This window comes from Populus alba, chromosome 10 (genome assembly GCF_005239225.2).
Source record: "Populus alba chromosome 10, ASM523922v2, whole genome shotgun sequence".
Classification (NCBI taxonomy): Eukaryota; Viridiplantae; Streptophyta; class Magnoliopsida; order Malpighiales; family Salicaceae; genus Populus; species Populus alba.
This window is the reverse complement of record NC_133293.1, coordinates 13307920-13331545: the sequence shown is the minus strand read 5'-3', so window position 1 is coordinate 13331545 and position 23626 is coordinate 13307920. Positions and strand designations below refer to the sequence as shown.

Below are 23626 nucleotides of genomic sequence, written 5' to 3'. Positions count from 1 at the left end.
CTAAATTAGATAAGAGCCCTGTGGTAACAATGCAATAATGCATCCTTCTCAAAGAATGGACTCCATTACACGGTCCCGGAGCTTACTAGATGCCAAGGATGGAGTTCTAGGGAAGATCAGAAATTGGTGAGAGAAAAATGACACATTAAGCGTCCAAGGAAAGTTCAAACGTTGAGGAGGGATCATAGAGGCAGAGGTGTAATTCATGGGTCATAATCATCTCTAAACTTATAAAAAAAAAAAAAAAATAGTGGCCATTACTCATGAGTTCAAAGATGTTTCAATTGCACTTGAGGTCTTGGCCTAGCGGTGGAAGGGGCTTGTTCCCTTCCTCTGCACCTGGATTCAAACCTTAGTATGCACGCATGTCACCCCCGCGGTTCCTTACATGCTCACTGGGTTTGCAGGATGTTCAGTGGGTCGTGGGATTAGTCGTGGTGCGCGTAAGCTGGTCCAAACACCCATGTAAATAAAAAAGAAAAAAGAAAAAAGAAAAAAAAGATGATGTTTCAATTACTTCCAGTCCATGGGCAGTCTCTGTGGGGGGATCCACAGAAAAACCTTTCTACAAGGAAATCAATTTGTTGCATAGTAATAACTAGATAGGGGTAGCGCTATACCACCGGATAGCTCAATTGTTCCTTTTCAAACGTTAAAAAAAATGTTAAGATGATGTAAGCGTTTTTAAAAAAGCAGATTTTTTTTACAAATTTAATTAATAAAATTCAATTAAATATTCAAATAAATTAAACCAAAATATAAGTTAAAGTTCAATCTCTATGATTTGGACTATTCTCCGTTTATAATTATACAAGTGTGTAAATAATATCTCAGTTTTAATATTTCCACTATCTTTTTTTATACCATTTTGATATTTAAAGTCGTTTGCCCGTGTACAATTTAAGAAAACAAAAGATTTAACACCACGATTAATATTAAGTTTCAAAATGTCACCATCCCTCCAAGACTGGTTAACAAAAAAACTAGATCTTTTAGTGAAGTTATTATATGTATCTAGACATAGATTATTATTGATTAAAACACTATAGTGATGCATTTGCCTTTACACTATAAAAACTTTATACTAGTAATCGGAGGAGATTTCATCTTTTCATTAGGATTAATTTGTCATCATCATATAATGAATCTATGTTAGTCCATAATATTAAGCACTCCTTCACGCTCGGCTTTTGATGCGAAGAAGCGAAGGGTGAAAGAGGGCAAAGAAAACCATCAAAGGGACGGGAGCCATCCCCGAGCTCCCAATTTCAAGAAACAAAAATAGGAATGGAAACACCGATAAGAGGATCAAGTTCTCTGACTGAAATAAGGTCTCAAAGTCTCTTAATTATTGTGATCTGCAATATATCTTGTTGTGTGCTTACTAAGCACGTCAATTTACATGGGATAATGTCGCATAGCCTACTCGTAGGTACGCCATCAACTTTTTTTTTAATAATATTTATATTTATCTGAAGATCAAATAGCTTCTCAATAAATTTTTTAATAGCTAAAACATAGTTTGAAATTATAAAAAAAAACTCATGGATCCTCAATTGATTTTATAATGATCGATGACTCATATGTAAAAGACTATATTGCCCAAATAGCAAGTGCATTGCTTTTTTTTTTTATTATTATTATTGGAAGAGCAAAATAATAATTATTCTATTATATTATAATGAATCTATGTAACTCCATAATATTAAGCACTCCTTCACGCTCAGCTCTTGATGCGAAGAAGCGCCAAGAAGCGAAGGGTGAAAGAGGGCAAAGAAAACCAGCAAAGGGATGGGAGCCATCGCTCCCAATTTTAAGAAATAAAAATAGGAAAGGAAACACCGACAAGAGGATCAAGTTCTCTTACTGAAATAAGGTCTCAAAGTCTCTTAATTATTATGATCTGCAATATATATATTTGTTGTGTGCTTACTAAGCACGTCAATTTACTTGGAAATTTGATATGGAAGACTTGTGAAATGGATTAAAAGAAGTGCGAGGAAGTTCATGTGAGATTTCCAGCTGCCCTGCCTGTTCTATTGATCATCACTTAGAAACAATCGACTCCTTAATTCTTGAAAAAAAAAAAAAAAACCGTTCCCTATTAAACACGCAGATTGTTGTGTGTGGTTCCGCACCATGTGATGGTGGGACCACCACATTAATCGGCAAGAGACTTGGTTATCTCTTTAAGTTAAAAACACAAATATTTACTGTAGATGGCAGTAGTGAAAAACAGAGAGAGGAGAAGAAAACCGGGAGAAAGAAAGGAAGAAGAGGCAGCAGAGCAGTCCGTGCTCTTCCTTCGATTCCCAGCTCGTTCACCGTTGGATCGGGCTGAAATTTTGAGAGAAACTTCTAGACACGTTGCTCTTCGTTCTGGACAGTTGGATCGAAAATTGGTGGCGTGGAAGCTGGCCGTTTTGACAGAAAACGGGGCTGTCAGTATTGTGAGTTTTTCTCCAATAATTCTCTTATAATCTTGTTGTAATTTGAGAATAAGTTATTCTTGATGATGTATATGTTGAATCCCTTAGTTGAATCTAAGTAAGAACAGTTGTGAACCCATTATTTGTTAATAGTGGAAGTTTTTAGGTGGACTACGGTCCCGTGGTTTTTCCCGCATCGGGTTTTCCACATAAAAATCTTGGTGTTGATTTGTGTGATTATTTGCATTATATTTGGTCATTGTTTGATTCTGTTTTTACTACATAAAGAGGGAAATAATTGGGACTTGTGAATTGTATTCCGCTAAATTGATGTTCGGTTGTTCCTAGTTTTCCCAACAAGTGGTATCAGAGCACTGGTTATGTAAATTGAATTTCTTGTGCAGTTAAAATGGAGAAGGAAGATTCGGGCATGATAAAGCTCACTTCCTCAAATTATTTTCTATGGAAAACAATGATGGAAGATCACTTATATTGCAATGATTTGGCTTTGCCGATTAAATATAAAGGAATAAAGCCTGATGAAATGGATGATGCAAAATGGAATGAGCTTAATAGAAAGGCTACCGCTAATGTTAGAAAATAGGTATCTTCTAAGTCTATTAATCATATTTCTCAAGAACATGACTGCTATACAATTTGGAAGATGTTGGAAGAAACCTTTGCCAAGGAGAGTGCACAAAACAAGGTTTTTATAATTAGAGACCTTGTGAATTTGAAGTATAGAGACGGTGAAGATGCTTCGGTGCATATAAATGTATTCAAAGGGTTCTTGAATCAACTGTCTTTGATGAATCTTGAGTTAACCGATGAAATGCAAGCATTAATCTTATTGAGTTCATTGTCGGATAGTTGGGAGACTTTGGTGGTGTCACTTAGCAATTCTACTCCGAATGGAAAGATCACTTTGAAAACAGTGAAGGATTGTATCCTCAATGAAGAGAAGAGGAGGAAAGGGACAAGCACTTCCGAGTCGCATGTACTTGTTACAGAAAGTCGAGGGAGAAGTCCAAGCAGGTTCTCTCACAACAAGTAAGATAGAGAATCCAGCAATAGAAAAGGCAAATGAAAGCCAAGAGGAAGATCTCAGTCAGGGAAGGGTTTCAAGTGTTATTATTGTGACAAACCTGGGCATATGCAAAAAGATTGCAGAAAGTACAAAAGAGATAAAAAGGGCAAAGATGAAGACAAGAATGAAGAGAATGGTACAACTGCAGTTGTATTTGCTGGTGATGTTGCCATTGTTTGTGATGATGGCTGTGTTAATTGTCGCACATGTGTGGCAGCGCGATGATCGTCCACCCTCAAGGAAAACAAAAATGGAATATGGATTTATTCCTGGCAAATATGTAGAGACCAGGAATTCTTGTCTCCTATCAGTGGAAAATTTGAATAGGAGTCGTCACCTAGTATTCTGGTTACTAGGAACCCTAACTAGTTTTTAGAGATCGGGTACGGAGACTGGTTGCATAAAGGGAAGGTATTAGCACCCCAACTAGGTCCTACCTAAGGTAGGCTGCATTGTTTTAATGTCTGATAAAATCTAAAGTCGTGTTGTGGTTTCTTATTGTTCGGAATACGCATTACGTGTAATGTCATACCCCAGGTTCTATTGTCCGTAAAAAAGAATTAAATATCCGAAATACGCATTACGTGTAATGTCATACCCCAGATACTAAGAGACAAACAAAATAAAATTTTTGTTGTTTTTTAAATTTTGGTCAATATTCTTTTGACTTTAATAAACTGGTTATTAAAGCTAAAATGCATGCTAAAACATTGTTTTTTGGTGTATGAAAAATACAAGATGATTTTTTAGCTTTGAGACACTTGGCCGTATGCACAAAAACATTTTTTCTCTTTTTTCAATTTTTTTGTATTTTTGGAAGTTTTGATGAAAAACCGGGTATTTTAATACCGGATTTGTATTTTTACGATATACAGACCGATATTAACCAAAATGGATAAAAGAAACCGTGCTGGCAAATTGTAAAATTCTGGAAAAAAAACAAATCTTAATAATAATTTTTTTAATGGGCCGAACCCGTCCCATATCAGTGGCCTGGGCCAGACTCGGCCCAAAAGGAAATTGGGCCGAAATCAGCCCAAAATAAATTAGGGCCCGGTTTCTAGAGGGCTAGACTCAGCCCAGCCACACTGGCTGGGATCCTGCCCAAAATAAGCATGGACTGGTTACTATGTGCACTCAAAAGGATGACTGGCATGGACTGCCCAAAACAAGGATGAGGGCTTAAAGGCGCACTCAAAATGGAGGTGAGGGCTCAAAGGCGCGTTCAAAAGGAGGTAGGGTTAAAAAACGCACTACCAAAAGGATGAGGGCTCAAAGGCGCACTCAAAAGGAGGTGAGGGCTCAAAGGCGCACTCAAAAGGAGTTAGGGTTAGAAAACGCACTACCGAAGAGGTGATGATGAAACACTGATATGTCAATGTTAAAAGCAAATGCATTGTGATTAATATGCATATCTACTTACCTAAGAAATATAGGCCCCCATTTCTTCATGGTATCTTTCTTTTCTCTCAAAAGTTGTAGTGTTGGTAGTAAACTTTGATGGATTTTCCATTTTTGCTTACTCGATTCATATCTTGTGATATTGACCTCTGGGAAGGGTTTGATGACATCATATATCTTTGTCCTTCACCTTTTATCTCAAGGGTTGCCAATTTTACTCGATATTTTCCTTAGAAATGAATCATGGAGCCAACCTACCATGTGTTTTTGATTGCCCCCCAACTTGATCATGCCCCCCAAGTGTTCAACTTAGGTTTAGTTTGGGGTGAGGATATGTGAAAGTAAATTTGGGTTTTTAGTACAATGAAATGTTTTCATGCAAAATTTTTGGAACCCAAGTTATTCCAATCACAAAACTCATTTTGACATTGGTTCAAAATAAACTTGTTCTAAAAAATTCAAGCGATTCCTATTGACAAGTTTTTTTTGAAGTGATGAAAGCCTTTTGCTTTTGGTTTAAAGATGAAAGTGACATCTAGTTGGTCACAAAAGGTTTAAATTTCAATTTGAGGGTTATTGAGAACCAAATTGAGTCAAAGCATTTAATTTATTTGCATGAATAATGATTTGACCCGCACGAGAAAGCACTACCTACCTATCCAGATTGCTTGCCTTTGATCAGAAAGGGCTTTATCAGGTATGTAATGTAGGCTTTGGCTATTGGTTACGAAGAAAATGGATATGTTGCAGGCTCAAAAAGTGTTTAAGGGATTTCAAGACTAGGGATCACTTGTGCTTGTTTCCTGACCTTTTGTCTTTGGGATTTGTATTTTTCAAAATAGTCTTCATGCCCCCTAGTGTCGGGTTTTGGGCTTTTCTCTTTGTTTTCTTCATTTCTTGTTTGGGTTGAGCATAATCATATCAGTTGTTTTTATGAGAAGCTCAAATCTTTTAGATCCTTTGGATCTTTTTCTTTTCTTTTCTTAACCAATCACTGCTTCATTTAGATGATAATGCAAGATTAAAAATTACATGATCAATTCCAGCACCCATCTTCACTGCTTTGTCTGGATGGTAAAAACAAAAAACTCTCTTATTTTGCCCCCCAGTGTGGGGTGTGATCCTAGTCAAGGTTATTTCCAAAAAACATTACGAGGCTCAAATGGGACTGCATAGGACACTACAAGATTTAACAGTTTTACCAACAGACTTTTTCCATCGGCGTAAGACACATATTCCATCGGTAATTAATTTACCGACTAAATCAACGATGGAGAATTTTCGTCGGTAAATCTTTTGTCGGTAATTTTTTTTCCGTCGGTAATAATATTACCGATGGATTTACTGGCGAAACAGACGCGTCGGTAAATTTTTTTTTTATTACCGATGGATTTACCAACGGATTTACCGACGGAAATTTCCATCGGTAATTATTTAAAAACATTTTAAAAAAAATTCATTTTATAAAATTATAAAATAATTAAATTAACATAAATCAACATTGTATAATATATACTCAAAATGCTTGGAAAAAAGAATAAGAAAATCAACTCAAACAAATTTGTAACAAATAAATAAAACAAAAAAATTAATTCAACTAAAAAATTCATATGAAAAAAATGAAGTTGCAATTGCTAAAAATTTAAAAATCCTATAAATAAATCAACTAAAAATTGATCTCATATGAAAAAAAAAAAAAAAAACTCACAACAACATTTATACAATTATTAAGAACAAAATCAATTAAAATTAAATAAAAAACAAATATAGTGAAAAATCATGAAAAAATAAGAAAAAAGAAAGATCTTACCTTAATATACTTGCAAGTGAAGCTAAGGAAAAAAATAATTCGTGAAGCATATTAATTTAAAAAAACTAAGAGGATAAAAGAAGAAAGAAGAAGAAGGAACAAGAAGACATACCCGAGCATGGAGGAAAAGAGAAGGAGATGAGGAGAGAAAAGAAGAGAAAGAAATAGATATTGATGTTTTTTACATATAGTGAAGAAGAAGAAGAAGAAGAAGTAGAAGTAGTAGAAGAAGAAGAAGAAGAAGAAATAGAAGTAGTAGAAGAAGAAGAAGAAGAAAAATGATTCTGTCTCTTGTGAAATAAGCGGATTCAGGTTTTTTATTGGGGCGCGTTACCGACGGATTTGCCGACGGATAATTGAATATTAATATTTTTTAATTATTCCGTCGGTAATTCTGTCGGTAATATTTAATTTAAAATTTTAATTTCATAAAAAGTTTTTAGAAACCGCCAAAAATTACCGATGATTTTTAAATCCGTCGGTGATTCCATCTGTAATATTTAAATGAAAATTTTAAATCAATTGAATTTTTTCAAAAAACCGCCAAAACACGCCGACGAATTTTCAATCCATCGGTGATTTTGTCCGTAAAGTAAAACAATTAACAGTGCAATTGGAAGATGAACAGTTCTGGAGCTCTCTGTAAAATACCGACGGAAAAATTCCGTCGGTAAAAAATGACACGTCTTTTTTTTTTTTTGCTTTGCTTTATTTATTTTTTCCACGGTAATTCCCTCGGTATATACCGAGGGAATCTTTTTGTCGGTAAAATCCCTCAGAAATTTACCGACGGAAATATTCCCTCGGTATTTCCGTTTGTATTTATTGATTTTCTGGTAGTGGGATATATTTCAGCCTTGTGAAAGGATTATCAAAGATGGCATTTCCTCATCTCAAACTCATGCATTGAGGATTGATAGGTCTTGCTTTCATGCGCGTATGCAAAGTGATTTATTCAGTGAAATAATAGTCAAATAAAACTCAGCTTTTGAGTCACCTCATAGTGTTGTTTGTCTTTGTCGCACGTGTGCGGCGGCGCGGCGATCGTCCACCCTCAAGGAAAAAACAGAATATTCTTTCCTGGAAAATAAGGAGAGACAAGGAATTCTTGTCTCTATATGTGAAAATATGGACTGGGAGTCGCCACCTAGTATTCTGGTTACTAGGAACCTTAACTGGTCTTTAGAGATCGGGTACGGAGACTGGTTGTGTAAAGGGAAGGTATTAGCACCCTAACTACGCCCTACCTAAGGTAAGCTGCATTGTTTTGTCTGATAAAATCTAAAGTCTTGTTGTGGTTTGTAATTGTTCGGAATACGCATTACATGTAATGTCATACCCCAGGTTCGATTGTCCGGAAAAAAAGAATTAATATCCAGAATATTACATATAATGTCATACCTCGAATACTAAGAGACAAACAAAATAAAGTTTTTTGTTGTTTTTGAAATTTTGGCCAATATTCTCTTGACTTTAATAAACTGGTTATTAAAGCCAAAATGCATGCTAAAACATTGTTTTTTTGGTGTATGAAAAATACAATATGATTTTTTAGCTTTGAGACACTTGGCCGTATGCACAAAAACATTTTTTCTCCTTTTTTTAAATTTTTTTGTATTTTTGGAAGTTTTTGATGAAAAACCGGGTAGTTTAATACCAGATTTGTATTTTTACGACATAAAAATACTACCCGATATTAATAAAAATAACATAAATCAACAGTGGGAACATCATAAATATTTTTTTAAAACAATAATATTTTTTTTCTATTTTTTTACAATGGGCCGGATCAGGCCCAATTGCATGGGTTGGGCCAAACCTGGCCCATTTACATGGGCTGGCTGACGTCCCAGCCCAGGCCCAAATGGGCTGGTTACTGTGTACATAGTAACCGGGGTTACTGTGCACACAGTAACCAGTGAATTAATTTGCCAAGTTACTGTGCACATGCACAGTAGCGGGTAATTAATTCTTGCATGCAGAACGTGCACTGTGCACGTTCTGCAAGCAAGAAGATGAATAGTAAAACGAGATAAGGGGTTGAGGGCTGACCTGTGGTGGCTGTCGTCGATGGCGGAGCTGCTGGTGGCGACAGGAAGCGGCGCTGACAGTGGGGTGGCCGGCGGTGGCTCTGCGTTTTCCTTCTCTCTCTCCTCTGTTTTCTTCTCTGCTTCTTCCTTTCTCTTCTCTGCCTTCTCTCCTCTCTTCTCCCTCTTCTCCCTCTCTTTGCTCTCCCTTCTCTTCTCTTCCCCCTCTCTTGGTCTTCTCTTTTTTTCTTTCCTCTTCAGCAGCCCTCCCCTGTATTTATAGGAAAACAGGGGGGGCGAATGGTGGGGCGGCCACTGTTGGCCGCCCCTGCACTATCTGTTCAATGGATAAAAAGGAGGCAAGTGGGCGTCGAATGGTAGGCGTCTTATTGCGCCAAATCCGGGAAAGAAGTTCGGCGAAAAGTGGAGAAGAAAAATTCTTCTCCCCTGTTCTCTGCGTGCGCAGGGAAGAAGACGATGGTGCCGTTTCCAAACGGCACCGTTTTGCGTTTTTTTTATAATATATTTTTTTGAATTTTTTTATTTTTATTATTTTTTATGTGGGGACCAAAAAATGGGTTACAACAGTCTTTGTTGTCTTTTTTCTTTCAAGTTTTCTAGGTATATGTGTACCTATTTAAGGAATCACTTGAATTTCCAGAATGCATTTGTTTTGGACAAATATCAACACGATTTTTGTTTTTTTGTACTCACTTTGGAGGTCCCAAAAAAATATCCTTGAAAACATATGAGATTCTTTCTGATTTTGGAAGAAAGGAACACCAAATGATTCTTCATGTTGTAGTTTTGTGAGCAAAGTTGTGCTCAAAATGTTATTTACATGTAATAACAACAAATAAGAGTGTGATGTGAACACAAGAAAACATATGATCTTATTTCACAAGAAAAACTCGTTAATAGAGAAAGTCTTATTCAAAAGCATTAACAAAAGGCCATAACAAAACAGGTTTCATTCCTCTATTTTGGTGAATTTGCTCTTAGGCTAGCCTCCTCTTAAAAGTTCTGTGCAAGGGACTCAAACACAATGTGGAACAACACCACAGTTAAAATTTGAGTTCTACAAAATTCATGCTATCATGTTGGACCATTGATGCTTTCCAATTCCCCAAACATTCCATCCTAATATGCTTCAAGCATGATTAAGCAGCGGGTTTGTATTCACATTAGGGGCATCTTCCAATTCTATCCACCCAACCTTGATTAATTGCAGAAGCTTTCTCTTGAAAGCATTGCAGGTATAGATGCTATGCCCAGTAATACCGGCATGGTATTCACAATTGAGTTCTGGCTTATACCAATTAGGATAAGGTGGTTGCAGAGATGTCAGAGGTTCTAGAGCTATCTGCCCGATGCTTAATAGCTTTTGATACATCTCATTCAGGGGTAACGGTAGTGGAGGTAGTTGTTCTTGAACCCTTTGGGAATTTCCAATTTGGCTTTTAGCTTGAAAGTTTTCAAGTTTTTTTATGTTGGCAATTTGGGATAGAGTATGGTAATTTTATGATGAATTTTTCCTACCCCTATAGCTATCTTCAACATGGTGGACCTCTTTTCTTTCTAAACTTCTTTTCTCGGTGGGCGCTGAAATTCTACCACTCTTGACACCTTGCTCTATGCGTTCACACACTATCACAACATCAGTGAATTGCTGGGCTGAACTACCCATCATATGTTCGTAATATGGTACTTTGAGTGTGTTGGCAAACAAAGAGACCATCTCTTTGTCCAGAAGTGGGGGATGTACTTGAGCAAATGATTCTCGCCATCTTTGAGCATATTCCCTTATGCTTTCTTTGTCCTTTTTCTCTATATTGGACAAGCTGGTTCTGTCCGGAGCGATGTCCATGTTGTACTTGTATTGCTTGACAAAAGCATTCACAAGATCTTTCCAGCTGCAAATTTTTGTGTTATCCAATCTCATGTACCAACTCAAAGTTGCCCCACTTAAATTGTCTTGGAAAAAGTGCATTAGTAGTTTTTCATCATGTATTACCTCAACCATTTTATTGCAGTAGGACCTAAGATGAGTCATGAGGGATTGTGTTCCACTGTATTTGATGAATTCAGGAACACACAATTTCTTTGGGACAACCACGTTTGGGACCAAACACATCTCTGCTGCCCGTACCGGGTCATATAAGTCTACCCCTTTAATGGCTTTGAGTCTGGCTTCCAGCGCCTCTATCTTAGCTTGATCAATGCTATCAGATGACTTAGCCTTGTGGGACTCATTAGCAGATGCCTCCATGACTGTTGGGGATGGTGCAGGTGTCATTGACTGCACAAATGTTGGATTTTGCTGAGGCTCTTGACCATGTTCGCTTATTCTTTCATGAAGCTGAACTGCAGCAGGAGCCGGATTAAAGGTGATCGGTCAATTAGAAGGACCTTCACCAGAGGTATTTCTTAGTGTTTGCTCGAGTAAGCTAGTGAGGTGAGCCACACTTGTTTTTAGAGACTCCAACTCCTCTTGAAAATAGGCATCACGTTGAGCACGCTCTTCATCTTCCATGTTTCTTGCTCGAAGTCGGATGTTGTAGACTTTTTGGGGACCTATATTTCAATCTGACATATATGCATGTTAAATGTATGAACATGTAATTTATATGATGAACTTGCCCTTCGAGGGGTGACATATGATTGTAACTCTTGCATGATGAAACAAGAATCTTGATTCTTGCTCACACTTTACAATGAAAATTTTCTGAGTGATAGTCTTGAGTTCAAGATGCTTCAAGAAGGGTTTGCCTTGATGTAAATAAAGATAGCACATACAACCTAAGGACAGGTTTTATTCATTATATGAATATGAATAGGTTTTCTACCTAGTCTTAAAAGGGTCTCATATCTGCCCAGTGACGATCTTCGTAAAGACAGTATAGGGGCGTTGCAAGAAATGGTTAAGGCATGTATACCCACCATTAACAAGCAGGCACTCAGATATGAGTTGGGTGTTTCACGCATCTAAACCCTGACCAATGGTCATAAGGCAGATCGTTAATTCCCCACTTAACTTAGAAGCTTGTGTATGCTTGAAAAATATAAAGCATGTGATGCATGAGACAACTCTATACAATGCATGAACAAATATGTACAGAAATTAAAACACGTAAGAAATAAATAAAGGAAATACATATTTAAAAATAAACACACAAACCATAACAATAAACCACAATAATCAGAAAAAAATAAAGCTTAGTCCACAAAGTCCCCAGCGGAGTCGCCATTCTGTCGCAGGTGTGCGATCGTCCATCCTCAAGGAAAAAAAAATGGAATATGGATTTATTCCTGGCAAATATTTAGAGACCAGGAATTCTTGTCTCCTATCAGTGGAAAATTTAAATGGGAGTCGCCACCTAGTATTCTGGTTACTAGGAACCCTAACTGGTCCTTAGAGATCGGGTATGCAGACTGGTTGCGTAAAGGGAATGTATTAGCACCCCAACTACGTCCTACCTAAGGTAGGCTGCACTGTTTTAATATCTGATAAAATCTAAAGTCGTGTTGTGGTTTCTTATTGTTCGGAATACGCATTACGTGTAATGTCATACCCCAGGTTCTATTGTCCGAAAAAAAGAATTAAATATCCGGAATACGCATTACATGTAATGTCATACCCTGGATACTAAGAGACAAACAAAATAAAATTTTTGTTGTTTTTAAAATTTTGGCCAATATTCTCTTGACTTTAATAAACTGGTTATTAAAGCTAAAATGCAAGCTAAAACATTGTTTTTTGGTGTATGAAAAATACAAGATAATTTTTTAGCTTTGAGACACTTGGCTGTATGCACAAAAACATTTTTCTCTTTTTTCAATTTTTTTGTATTTTTGGAAGTTTTGATGAAAAACCGTGTATTTTAATACCGGATTTATATTTTTACGATATATAGACCGATATTAACCAAAATAGATAAAAGAAACCGTGCTGGCAAATTGTAAAATTCTGAAGAAAAAAAAAACAAATCTTAATAATAAATTTTTTAATGGGCCGGACTCGTCCCATATCAGTGGCCTGGGCCAGACTCGGCCTAAAAGGAAATTGGGCCGAAATCAGCCCAAAATAAATTAGGGCTCAGTTTCTAGAGGGCTGGACTTAGCCCAGCCACATGGGCTGGGCTGGGATCCTACCCAAAACAAGCATGGACTGGTTATAGTAATCGGGTTACTATGCACATAGTAACCAATGAATTAATTAGCCAGTTACTGTGCACATGCATAGTAACCGGGTAATTAATTTCTTGCTTGCAGAACGTGTACAGTGCACGTTCTGCATTGCAAGAAGATAAACAGTAAAACGAGATAAGGGGTAGAGGGCTAACCTGTGGTGGTTCTGAAGGAGATGCTACTGGCAGTTGCTGACCGAAGGATGGCTGGGAGGGTGGTCGACGGTGTTGTTCTCTTCTCCTTCTCTCTCCTCTATTTTTCGTTCTCTTCTTTGCTTCTTCTTTTGTTTTTTTCTTCTCTTCTCTGCCCTCTCTCCTGGTCCTCCTCTTTTCTCTTCTCTCTTTCCTTCTTTCTCTCGTCTGTGCACTCTCTGTTTGTCTCTCTCTTGGGTCGTCTCTCCTTCTCTTTTCTTTCTCCCCTTCCCCTATATTTATAGGAGAAAAACAGGGGAGGGACGTGGCTGGGGCGGCTACTATGTTGCCGCCCCTCCACCGTCCCTTCAACAGATAAAAAGTAGGCAAGTGGGTGTCCATGGTAGGCGTCTTTTTGAACAAAAGCAGGAAGGGAGGTTGGCAAAAAATGGGGAAGAAAATCTTTTTCTTCCCCTGCCTCGCGCGTCCAGGGGAAGAAAAAGATGGTGCCGTTCAAAACGGCATTGTTTTGAGCTTTTCTCTCTTTTTTATTTTATTTTTTATTTTTTTTATGGGGACCCAAAAATGGGTTACAACATTAATCTTGCATGTCAGGATACCACCTGGATTGCAGATTCAACAGCTTCTTACCATGTTACACCCCGACATGATTTTTACACATCCTACACTACTAGTGACTTTGGTCAAGTTAGGATGGGAAATCAAGGGAATGCTAGTGACACGACCAAAAGATTGATGTCTTCTCCCAAGTGCAGGAGTGTCGAAGTAATAAATAACCCGGCAAAACCGGGGTCGAACCACAGAGAGTTTAATTGTATAAATTATAAATAACAACAACAATAATAGTAATAGTAATAGTAATCTTGAGAGTAATAATAATAATACTCAGTACGTGGCGTTGTTATACCTGAGAATGATCTAAAAGATCGGGTCACAGGTTTCCAGCCTATATACTAAGTTTATGAAAAGATCAAAGAAATATATTATATAATATAAACAGATTTCTGATGCGAATGAACAAGGCAAGACCAACAATGTCAGGATCCTTGATCAAACACAGAGCATACTTAACGTACATATAATATAACAAGAATGTAAATAATAATAGTAGTAGTAGTAGTAGTAATAAAGAGAGCTTTGAGAGGTAAGGTTGATGTAAGGATTAAACAATAATAAAAACAAATGTCAAGGTTAGAGGATTCACTAATGGTATTTCAAATAAATATAATATAAACTCTTTTTATTACTCAACTAGAAACCACACACAAAGGAGGTTCCAATCGGATGATTTATCGTTATTAGCTCATTATAAATTGTTAACATGATCATATTAATTATTTTATCTAAGTAACACCATACTTATAAATATCATCAGGCATTCATGTTGCTAGCTTATATTAACAACAAATCAAGTTCCTATCATAATAATGATGTCGGCCGAAAATTATGAAGGATCAAGCATTTAATGTACCAAGTGTTATATAACACAAATCTAGATTAACCATTAAGCAAGGTATTAAGAATTAGTAAGACAAAAAGATAAAACATGTTAATAACAATCTTTCTTGGATATAAACATTAAAGTCCATGTTGAGTTTATATTATATCTATTCTAACACCGCTAGTGAAACCTTTTCACCTTGACACAATTAACTTAGCTAAACATAATGAAGAAGGAAAACATAAATAAACAATATAAGAACATAAACATGATATAAGTTAACTAAGTATAGGAAAGGAAATGAAAAAAAGCATAAACAAGAGATTAATATAGCATGAAAGAAAACTTGAACATTACAAAGAGAGAAAGCAAGAAGATGATTTTGATCTGAAAAATAATATATCTAAATACATGGCAAATGCCTCCTTTTATAGGCTAGAAATTAGAACTATTGATTGGTTGACAAACTATTTAGTTGGTGGCCATCCATTGATTTGGTGGCTGGTTCTTGACATTGTTGGCTGTTGGTTCTTGACATTGTTTGCTGGTTATTGATATTGTTGGCTGGTCAAAACATCATTGCTAACATCAGAATTAGAGCCCTTTGTTCCATGAAAGATGTGGGCAATTGTCTTAGCTTTCCAACAAAAAAACCCAGAGCTCATTTGGACTTCTAGAACTCAAGATATGAGCTGAAAACCGAACAGTGTCTGAGCTGTAGGACAGGTTCCGACTTCTCCGTTGTTCCTAAGATTTGAACTTGAAAACGGCAGATTTGAGTCTTGGACTCTTCATGAAAGTTTTAGGTCTATGTCTTAGCTTTTCCATTCATATAAAGTAGACCTAAGTCCGAGTTCTACAACTCCAATTATGATCCAATAACCGAATGGTGTTCCAGTTTGGAATTAAACCAGCATCTCTTCTCTTAGCTTAGTCCTCTTTTTGTCTCTTCACTTTCAATAGTTAATCACATCAATAAATCCTTTGAATTGTGAGATATACCTGCATTCAAAATAAGCATTTACCATAAATTAAAGATATATTATATTATTAGACTTGTTATTATAAAACATGATGTAGTTAGGGAATTTAATGATACTTTAGTGCAATACGATGATATAAAACCTTAATGAGAATGCACTTTTAAGTACTAATCAGCTAGTGTTGTAGGCATTGGAGATATTTGGTTGGAAACCAATACTGGGTACAAGTTGCTACTCAAAGATGTTAGGCATGTGCTTGATATGCGCTTACACTTGATCTCTACAGGTACTCTTGATGAAGAAAGCTATCACAACTACTTTGGAGATGGTAAATGGAAGCTCTCTAGAAATTCCTTAATTGTTGCAAAAGGAAAGAAGATGGGTCTCTACATGTCACAAGCCAAGGTGATCAAAGGGGAGGTGAATGAAATTGAAGATTGCTCTATTGATTTATGGCATAAACGGCTTGGACATTTGAGTGAGAAAGGCCTTGGCATCCTTACCAAGAAGAACTACCTTCCATTGAAAGGTATGAACCTGAACATATGTACTCATTGTTTAGTTGGTAAACAACATAGAGTCGTATTTCAAAGATCACCTTCACATAGAAGGTCACATGTTCTTGATTTAATTCATACTGATGTTTGCTCTGTGATTGATAAGTCTCTTGGAGGTGCATTGTACTTTGTTAGTTTTATTGATGATCACTCCAGGAAAATTTGGGCTACTTGTTTGAAATCCAAAGATCAGGTGCTTGATGTCTTTAAGGATTTCCATGCCAGAGTTGAAAGAGAAACTAGTAGAAAGCTGAAATGTATTCGGGCTGACAATGGTGGTGAATACAGGGGTCCTTTTGAGAAGTATTGCAGGGAACATGGTATCAAATTAGAGAAGACAGTTCCTAAGACTCCACAACAGAATGGAGTGGCTGAGAGAATGAATAGAACAATTGTTGAAAGAATTAGATGTATGCTCTCTCATGCAAAGCTGCCTAAGTCCTTTTGGGGTGAGGCAATGAAGACTACAGTTGCCATAATCAACCTTTCTCCACCAATTCCTCTTGATTTTGATGTTCCAGATAGAGTTTGGAAAGGAAAGAATGTCTCTTATGCACACTTGAGAGTGTTTGGATGCAGAGCATTCGTACATGTTCCAAGGGATGAAAGGTCTAAGCTTGACAATAAGACAAAACAATGTATTTTCTTGGGCTCTGAAGATGATGAGTTTGGCTATAGGTTATGGGATCCAAAGGAGAAGAAACTTATGAGAAGCAGAGATGGTATCTTCTTTGACGATCAAACCATTGAAGACTTTGAACAGAAGGAGAAAACATAGCCTACTACTTTTATTCCATCTAATTCAAATCCAATACCTACTGCACAGTTACCTTTGATGCCTGCTAATCATGGGGGAGATTTGTAAAATGATGATAATGGTGGTTTTCTTAATGAGCCATTAGTTGGTGATCCTGAATCAGCTAATGATGATATTGATGTTATTCCTGAACAGGTTATGCAGGAAGCTCCAGATGAGCCACAATTAAGGAGGTCAACTAGACCTTACCAACCTTCCACCAAATACTCTTCTCATGAGTATGTGCTAGTTACTGATGGGGGAGAGCCAGAATGCTTTGATGAAGTTATGTCACATGAGAAGAAAAGTGAGTGGTTGAAAGCAATGCAAGAAGAGATGAAATCCTTGCATGAAAACCATACTTTTGAGTTAGTGAAGCTTCCTAAAGGTAAGAGAGCACTTAAGAACAAATGGATGTTCAAGTTGAAAATTGATGAACATTGCTCGCAACCAAGGTACAAGGCAAGATTGGTTGTGAAAGGTTTTGGTCAGAAGAAGGGTATTGATTTTGAAGAAATCTTTTCACCAGTGGTCAAGATGTCTTCAATCCGAGTTGTGCTTGGCTTAGCTGCTAGTTTGAATCTTGAAGTTGAACAACTTGATGTGAAAACTGCTTTTCTCCATAGTGATTTAGATGAAGAGATCTACATGGAGCAGCCTGAAGGGTTTGAAGCAAAAGGTAAAGAGCAGTTAGTTTGCAAGTTGAAAAAGAGCCTATATGGTTTAAAACAAGCTCCAAGACAATGGTACAAGAAGTTTGATTCTTTCATGGTGGGTCATGGTTATGGCAGGACCACTTCTGATCATTGTGTATTTATAAAAAGGTTTCCTGATGGAAACTTTATTATTCTCTTATTGTATGTGGATTATATGTTGATTGTTGGCCATGATGCTAAGAAGATTCAGATGTTAAAGGAAGAGTTAAGCAAGTCTTTTGCAATGAAAGACTTAGGACCAGCAAAACAGATTCTTGGCATGAAGATCACACGTGACAGGAAGAAGGAGAAAATTTGGTTGTCTTAGGAGAGATATGTTTAAAAGGTACTTAAGAGATTCAACATGAGCAATTCCAAACCGATTTGTTCTCCACTTGCAAGCCACTTTAAATTAAGTTCTAAGCTGTGTCCTTCAAGTGATGAAGAAAGAGATGAGATGAAAAAGGTTCCTTATGCATCCGCAGTTGGTAGCTTGATGTATGCCATGGTTTGCACAAGGCCAGATATAGCTCATGCAGTTGGTGTGGTTAGTCGGTTCCTCTCCAATCCTGGTAAAGAACACTGGTCAGCAGTAAAATGGATACTCAGGTATCTCAAAGGTACTTCTAGTTTCAGCCTATGTTTTGGTATTAATAAACCTGTGTTGGATGGATACATAGATGCAGATATGGCTGATGATGTTGATTCTAGAAAGTCCACATCAGGATACTTGATGAAGTTTGCAGGGGAAGCAGTCTCATGGCAATCAAGGTTGCAAAAATGTGTTGCATTATCCACTACAGAAGCTGAATATATTGCTCTTACTGAAGGGGGCAAAGAGTTGTTATAGATGAAGAAGTTCTTACATGAACTTAGTCTAGTTTAAGAGAACTTTGTGTTGCATTGTGATAGTCAAAGTGCAATCCATCTCAGTAAGCATCCTACTTTTCACTCTCGATCAAAGCACATTGAGGTTAGATATCAATGGATTCGAGATGCTATGAAGATGAAGTCATTTGTTGTTGAGAAGATCCATACCGATGACAACGTGTCAGACATGATGACCAAACCTCTACCGAGAAAGAAGTTTGAGTTTTGCAGAAGGGAAGCAGGCTTGTCAGAGCCTCCTAAATTGAAGCTTACATGTTGATTGCCAGTATGGCAAATTCCTCACATGGTGCATGAGGGGGAGATTTGTTGTGTGTGGTCCTGCACCATGTGATGGTGGGACCACCACATTAATTGGCAAGAGACTTGGCTGTCTCTGTTGCACGTGTGCGGCGGCGCGACGATCGTCCACCCTCAAGGAATAACAAAAATGGAATATGTATTCCTGGCAAATAAGGAGAGACAAGGAATTCTTGTCTCTTATCAGTAAAATATGGACTGGGAGTCGCCACCTAGTATTCTAGTTACTAGGAACCCTAACTGGTCTTTAGAGATCGGGTACAGAGACTGGCTGCGTAAAGAGAAAGTATTAGCACCCCAACTATGCCCTACCTAAGGCAAACTGCATTGTTTTGTCTAATAAAATTTAAATTCATGTTGTGGTTTTTTTTATTATTATTGTTGGTTCGTTTATGGTTTAAAAAAATTGTCATCCTCTGTAAAGAGATCCCTATCTTATCGGGTAAAAACCTAACTATTCGAAGTCATCAAAAGCAATTATCTTTTTAATATAAGAAATATGTTTTACGTATAAATTCATAATCCCTGATACTAAAATCAAATAAAATAAATTTTTTTTTGTTTTTGAGATTTTGGCCAATGTTCTCTTGACTTTAATAAACTGGTTATTAAAGCCAAAATGCATGATAAAATATTGTTTTTTGACATATGAAAAATACGATATGATTTTTTAGATTTGAGACACTTGGTCGTATGCACAAAAACATTTTTTTTCTTTTTTTTTGTTTATTTTGTATTTTTGGAAGTTTTTGCCGAAAACCGGGTATTTTAATACCGGATTTATATTTTTACGATGTAAAATACAAACCAATATTAAGCAAAATTGATAAAAGAAAATGTGCTAGAAAATTGTAAAATTCTGAAGAAAATTTTTTTTAAAAAAATTGAAATGGGCTAGACCTGACCCATATTAGTGGGCTGGGCCAAACCCGGCCCAAAACCAAATGGGCTGGTTATTGTGCCTAAGCACAATAACCAGCCCTCCCTCAGCTGCAGAACGTCAATTAATTCACGTTCTGCATGAAGCGGCAAACAAACCAGAGACGTGGACGGGGCAGCGGGTGGTTACCTACAATGGCGTCGTGGCGGTGCTGCTGGCGGCGTAGTCATGGTGGCGATGGTGGCGGAGGCACGGTGGCCGGCGGTTTTCCTTCTCTCTCTCCTCTGTTTTTTTTTCGTTTTCTTCTCTGCTTCTTCCTTCTTCTTTTTTCCTCTTCTCTGCCCTCTCTCCTCTCTTCTCCCGGTCTTCTCTCTTCTGTACTCCCCACTCTTCCCTCTCTTTTTTTTTCTCTTGGCCCTCCCCTGTATTTATAGGAAAACAGGGGAGGGCGAATGCTAGGGCGGCCACTATTGGCCGCCCCTCCACTATCCAAGTGGCTGACAAAAGTATGCAAGTGGCTGAATTGTGGGCGTCTTTTTGAAGTCATCGAGGGGAGGGAAGTTGGTGCGAAACAGAGGAGAAAAGAAAATCTTCTTCTCCCCTGTTCTCTGCGTGCCCAGGGAAGAAGATGATGGTGCCGTTCAAAACGGCATCGTTTTGAGTTTTCCTTTTTTTTTTTTAATAAACAGTGCATGAAACGGCGCCGTTTTGGTTAAAACACGTCGTTTCATTTAAAAGAAAAAGGCGCCAAAACGCGTCAGATTCAAATTTAGGCCTTCAATTTGCGCTCGTTTTACAATTTAGTTCTTGGTCTCGGATTTCTTCAATTAAGTCCCTAATTGGCCATTAAACTTCAATATTTATGCAATTAAGCCCCTGATTTGACCAAATTAACTTCCAAAAATTATAATTTGACCCCAAAACTTTAATTTCTTCCAATTAAAACCCAAATTAACTCCAAAATCATCTTTTCTTGCAATTAAACCTTCCATAAAATTTAATTGAGTCCATAAACTTATGATTTTTGGATTTTTCTTCCTCAAATTGAATTTTCTTTATAATCAGGGCTCTCATCAGTTAATGATATACTGTAAAAATTTAATTTTTATATTTTTGAACATCCTCAATCAATTTTTGAGCATTTTTAGGGTGCTCTGGCATTTTTTTCACTGTTATATTTTTTATAATATTATTTTTTTTGAATTTTTTTGTATTTTATTATTTTTTATGTGGGGACCCAAAAATGGGTTACAACAGTCTCTTTAAGTTAAAAACACAAATATTTATTGTAGATGGCAGTAGTGAAAAACAGAGAGATGAGAAGAAAACCGGGAGAAAGAAAGGAAGAAGAGGCAGCAGAGCAGTCCGTGCTCTTCCTTCAATTCCCAGCTCGTTCACCGTTGGATCGGGCTGAAATTTTGACAGCAGCTTCTAGACACGTTGCTCTTCATTCTGGACGGTTGATCGAAGATTGGTGGCGTGGAAGCTGGCCGTTTTGACAGAAAACGGGGTTGTCAGTATTTTGAGTTTTTCTCCAATAATTCTCTTATAATCTTGTTGTAATCCGAGAATAAGTTATTCTAGATGATGTATATGTTGAATCACTTAGTTGAATCTAAGGAAGAACAGTTGTGAACCCATTATTTGTTAATAGTGGAAGTTTTTAGGTGAACTACGGTCCCGTGGTTTTTCCCGCATCGGGTTTTCCACGTAAAAATCTTGGTGTTGATTTGTGTGATTATTTGCATTATATTTTGTCATTGTTTGATTCTGTTTTTACTGCACAAAGAGGAAAATAATTGGGACTTGTGAATTATATTCCGCTAAATTGATGTTCGGTCGTTCCTAGTTTTCCCAACACAGATTGACTTAGTAATTGGGGAAAGAAGACTTCATGAATGAGGGGGGGAAATTGCAAGGAAAAGAAGACTTCAGCGACGTATTTTCCAACTCTATTTTCCAGCATAAAATTCCACCGCCAATCATAAATGCTATTGCCTTTACTTGAATCCCTAACGCTTCAACCATAAAAAATGACAGACTGCACTTTATACTATATTATTATATGTATATATAAAAAGCTAAAACTAAATATGGTTGCTCTGCCAAAGATTTGTATCTGAATTTGTGTATTTTTTTACAGAAATAATTACAAAACTCTTATTTGTATCTGAATTTCACTTTCCCTTTATATTTCTATAAATTATATTTTTTATTGTATAGTTTATATCTTCAATAATATTATTTTACGTCTTTAACATTATATTTGTTCGAGTTTTTTGTTTGCCCAAAAATGAAAAAGTATAATTTATAAAAGTACAAGAGAGAAAATGAAAGTTAGATCAATCAGGCCCGTGTATGCAGACGTATTGGGTGCCCAACCCGGCTTCTTCTTCTTTCAATATTTATGATTTTTTGAATCTCGATTTTTTTCAAGGTAATTAATTTTTTTTCACATCCAGTCTAAGCATTTTTTGTTGTTGTTCATTCTTGCCTTCTTCCGATTACTGTTTCTCTTAATTATATTTTATAAGTGATATGCATGATTGGTTGCCAATGTTTGCTCTTTTCATTCATCAAAATAAAAAAATATTTATAATATGTATTTAATTTTTTTTTTAAAAAAACATGATATTCAAATACTTCAAAATAAAATATTCAATTAAAAAACTTCCACAATTTTTTGCCTAGTGATAACCACACTGGGGTTGCGCTATACTACCGAATAGCTCACTCACTTGTTTTTTAACGTTAAAAAAAATGTTGAGATAATGTAAGTTTTTTTAAAAAAGCAGAATTTTTTTTTATATTAGAGTAATTGACTGTTTGGAAAAGATTGATATAAATACTATAATCCTAATTAAAATTAAAAAATTAAGTTTATAATCCACTAAATAAAAATATTCAATAATAATTAAATTAAGTTTAATTAATAAAGTTCAACTAAAAATTAAAATAAATTAAATCAAAACATAAGCTAAAACTCAATTTTTTTAATAGTTTTAGGCTACTTTACGTCTATGATCATATAAATACATAAATAATATTTCAAATTTGATGTTACTATTATTTTCTTGTTTTGTTTCATGAAAAAAAAACACCACTTTAAAAATCGTCTATTAGTTTTACAATTTAAAAAAACAAAAGATTTATCATTGAATATTATAATAGTAGGCATCAGTCGTACCGTACCATGAGTTTGTATTAAGTTTCAAAATGTCACCATCCTCCATGGCCAGTTAACAAAAAAACTAGGTTTTCTAGTGAAGTTATTATATGCATCTAGACATAAATTGTTATTCACTGAAACAACACTATAGTATGTATTTGCCTTTACACCATAAAAAACTTTAAACTAGTATTTGAGGGAGATTTCATCTTTTCATTAAGATTAATTTCTCATTTTTCAAATTAATTAGGAATAGATCTGTCTTTTATATTTTTTAAAAGTCAAATGACTAAAAAGTCCATAAAAACCAAAAAAAAAAACATTAAATTATCTTTTAGGGGTTTATTCATATTTTTATTTTTTAAGTGCAATAAAATAACTGATTTACCTTTGTTTATATATATAAAATTAACTAACACCTAGTGGTTTTTTTGTATTTTCATCATGGTTTTTTTTGTTATAATCAAGTTGGCTTAGGGATAATTTAGTCATTTAAACTATATAAGTATTAATTAAAAAAAATGGTTAAGATGGCATTCCACGCGTCAGTGTGTTGGTTATTCTCGTGTTATTTGGGCAGTGCGTGCAATGGTGTTTGGTTGTAAAACGATTGCTTTTGGGCTTCGAATTGTCTTGGTGTCCCCTCCATTCTTGGTTGCCTTGTGTAGCCAACGAGTTTTTGGTTTGGCACCAATAACCTTTTTTTTCTCTCTCTCTCCCACTTAATTTTCATGCCTAACTCTATAAAGTTCCAAAATAGTTTTTAAATTTGGTTTTCATTTAGATTTGGTCTATTTTTTATCCCTATTGATTTAATTTGAAA

General features: G+C 36.1%; 1 protein-coding gene across 2 annotated transcripts in view; it reads left to right on the top strand.

Annotated features, from left to right (window-relative positions):
- Positions 1–8980, top strand: part of LOC118045340 (uncharacterized) — a 74231-nt gene extending 65251 nt beyond the window's left edge. The window contains exon 14 of one of the 2 annotated variants that reach the window (XR_012170882.1): positions 8969–8979. The gene's annotated coding sequence lies outside the window, so the exon portion shown is untranslated. Of the gene's footprint in view, positions 1–8968 lie in introns of both variants that reach the window. The other variant, XM_073411693.1, reaches the window with a different exon arrangement.
- Positions 8981–23626: the final 14646 nt, after the last annotated feature.